Source organism: Macaca mulatta, chromosome 12 (genome assembly GCF_049350105.2).
Source record: "Macaca mulatta isolate MMU2019108-1 chromosome 12, T2T-MMU8v2.0, whole genome shotgun sequence".
In the NCBI taxonomy this organism is placed as follows: domain Eukaryota; kingdom Metazoa; phylum Chordata; class Mammalia; order Primates; family Cercopithecidae; genus Macaca; species Macaca mulatta.
In genome coordinates this window covers 72,461,758-72,465,480 of record NC_133417.1, presented here as the reverse complement: position 1 = coordinate 72,465,480, position 3,723 = coordinate 72,461,758, and positions in this window count along the sequence as shown.

Genomic DNA, 3,723 nt, shown 5'->3' with positions numbered 1-3,723 from the left:
AATCATCAAAACATTCATTTTGAACCACACCCATAAATGTAAAGTATAAACTTCACATTTTGAAATTAAATAGACCGAAAAATGAAATAGCTGAACATTAAAGAACTAGTTTAGATAATTAAATTACCCCATGCTAGGTAGTTTATTGATAGGTTTGATTCTACAGGGGAAACAGGGAAACTGAAATTAAGTGCCTATTCTGAGACTCTCTAAAGTCTTTGTACTGTGTAAGTTTATACTTCAAAAATTGAGTCAACGTAAGAAAGGTGATAGATAACCCGTGATCAGCAATGAACTAGTTGTTCTAATTATCTAGAACAGCAATGAACTGGTTGTCTAATTATTTACCTCTGACCCACAGTTCTGTATTTATGCCTTAAATGGACATTTAATAGAAGCATAGCATTGCTGCCTGAAGTTTGTTTTTTTTTTAAAGCCTATATACTTCATGTATGAGAACAGGAATTTCTTATTTTGTATAAACTAAGTTTAAAAACATAGTTATGGTAGTGCTAAACGTAGATGATACATCCATAATATGAACGTATTGTCAAACAAGACGTCTCCCAATGATTCACTGCAGTTTAGCAGTATTGTAATAAAATTTGGTTCTATAACTGCTATAGAGCCTATACTGTAAAATTTAGTAACTGCAGTATGTGATTGAGAAGCAATTTGCAGAAGGTGCTATGATCAGTCCTGAGAATTACATAATTATGTATAGAAGATAACTTTACAAATGGAAACTGTCAGATGTTTTCCCTGTAGAAATGAAACTATCTCATTATCTTCTTCCAGTTAAGTCAGTCATAATGTTGGCTGAATGTTTCTTTAAAAGAATTTTGCAGTGATTCATATGCTTACTGGGCCAAATTATTGTAGGCATAAAGTCAATCAAAACCAAAATAAGAATTGGGCAAATACCAATGCTCACTTCCATAAGTGAGATTTATGAACACATATATGAAAATCTAAGATTTAGGTATTTAAGAGTGTAAAATTCATTTACATAATTTAGTTTTGAAAAAATGAATTATATGTACTTGTTTTGCTCAACCATTCAGAATAATGTATTAAAGACATCCTCCAAATGGAAAACAAATGAGTTGAGTTTTAAAAGAATTTTTATCCAGAAAGCATAAAAGGAAAAATTGGTATATTGAACTTCATTAAGTAAAAGTATTTAGATAGATTAAAAGTATGTATAATAAAATGACAAACTGGAAAAACATTTGTAAATCACATCATGGATCAAGGGTCAATTTTCTTAAGATATTAAGTACTTACGAGTGAATAAGAATAGGCTGAAACTAAATTTTCAAATGCACAAAAATATAAAACAGAAGAGCAAAATCACATTTCTTCAAATATGAAAAGATAATCTTATGGATAACATGACGAATGCAAATTGGAACTACAACAAAAATTCTAGCTAGTAAATTTGTTTCTTTTTCTGTCACCCACGCTGGAGTGCAGTGGTGCAATCTTGGCCCACCACAACCTCCTCCTCCCAGATTCAAGCAATTTGCTGGGACTACAGGCACGTGCCATCATGCCTGGCTAATTGTTTTATTTATTTTTTATTATTTTTTTCAGTACAGCTGGGGTTTCACCATGTTGGCCAGGCTGGTCTCGAACTCCCGACCTCAAGAAATCTGCCCGCCTCGGCCTCCCAAAGTGTTGGGATTACAGGTGTGAGCCACTGCACCCAGCCAGTAAATTTGTTTCTTATAGGGATACGGGTTATAATTCTGAAATGGCTTTATGTTTGTTGTGGGGTTGAACGAATAAGTAAACGGATGTTGGATGGGGACAGCCATGTTCACACCCTCAGAGATGGAAGTTACAGAGAAACAAAAAGGGAAGACTAGAATGTTCCACTGGATAAGAGTTGGAGACATAAACAGGAATTCAAGTTTACCTTAATATATAAACAGAGGGATAGATCCAGGCATATATATACACACATACATGTGTTACCTAACTGTGCACTAAGATGGCTTTGAAGCAATGACTCTCCAGTAGCAACGAACATATCCAGTACCCAGATTTTCATTTACAAATACCATTCTCCAATAAAGGGAACCAGGGGTTTGGAGAAATGGTTGACTGCAGGTGTAGGCAAGGAAGTACAAGATGATCCAGGAGCATCTTGAACCAGAAAATAAAGAAGTGCTCAACTAACAAAATGTTGAGGACTATGATCAAAGGGACATAGGTGCCAACCTGAAAGAGCTTCCACCAGGCTAGATGGCTCACACCTGTAATCTCAACACTTTGGGAGGTCAGGGCAGGAGGATCACTTAACACTTACGCTGAGGAGTTCGAGACCTGCCTGGGCAAAATAGGGAGACCCTGTCTCTACCGAAAAAAAAAAAAAAAATAGACAGGTGTGGTGGCATGCACCTACGGTCTCAGCTACTTGAGAGGCTAAGGTGGGAAGGATCACTTGGGCTGTGACGTGTCACTGCACTCCAGCCTGGGTGACAAAGTGAGACCCTGTCTCAAAAATAAACACAAATAAAAAATAAAAAAAATGAAAGAGCTCCCAATGGCTACATCTGAAAGAATCTGAGCAACAAAATAAACAGCAGAGTGTTGGATTATGATCTAAAGTTATATAACACACATGAGTCCATAGCAATATAAATAAATGACTGAATAAATATATAAGTCAGAGAGAAAATATGAATGCGTTATCTTTGCAATATTTATGTAAATTAAAAATATTACAAAATAAGTTTATTAAAATATTGTTTATAAATAATAAATGTGAAATATTCTAAATATTTTGCTAAATGAATAAAAGCAGACTAAAAAATGAAATACACAATATGATTCCAATTTAGAAAATAAAAAGGAAAACATACCAAACAAAACTACAGCAAAACACAATTTTCTTTCTCAAACATTGACAAATATAAAAATATTGATAATACACTGGGTTGTTCAGGGTGTGTAGAAACATTCTGATATAGAGACATGTTGAAGTGAATGTATAATCGGCATCAATTGCCAGGAAGGCAATACAACAACATGTGTTAACTGAAAATGTATCTACCATTTTATCAAAGAGTTCTCCTAATAATTTATCCTGCAGATGCTATTGCACATATGGGAAATGGCATGTGCACATGATAGTTTACTGCCACATTTTTGATGTGTGTTGCATATAATCTAAATATCCAGTATTATGTACTAAAGTATGTCTACCCATTAGAATACCACATAGCTGTTAAAAAGAATGATACAACTTTATACATACTAATAGAAAATGTCTCTAAAACATGTTGGTATGTTGTCCAGAAGAACAAAGGCAAGGTGCTGATAGTGTGACTATTTGACTTGATAACAGTATATACTTGCGAGCTTTCTCTCTGCCTCTCTCTTGCACAAGAAATTAGTTAAAGGTGTTTGTCTTCTGGGAGAAGTACTGTCTGATGGCAGATCGAGAAGCAGAGATGAGTTACTTCCATTGTATACTGTTTTGAATGTGAATTTTGTAGATGGTTCGTGGTTTGTTTTAAAACCTGAAGAGCTCAACACAATCTCTCAGAAATGCAATTCATTTAACAAAGTTTTGATCAGTATTCTACTAACAAGATAAACAATTGAGTTGACAATTTTACAAATAATTCAGAGGTTTTTAACAGCCTAAACTAATTAATTAGCTATGAACTGAGTTTAGCAGTTTACAGCCATTGGGAAAGGAATTATTTGCCC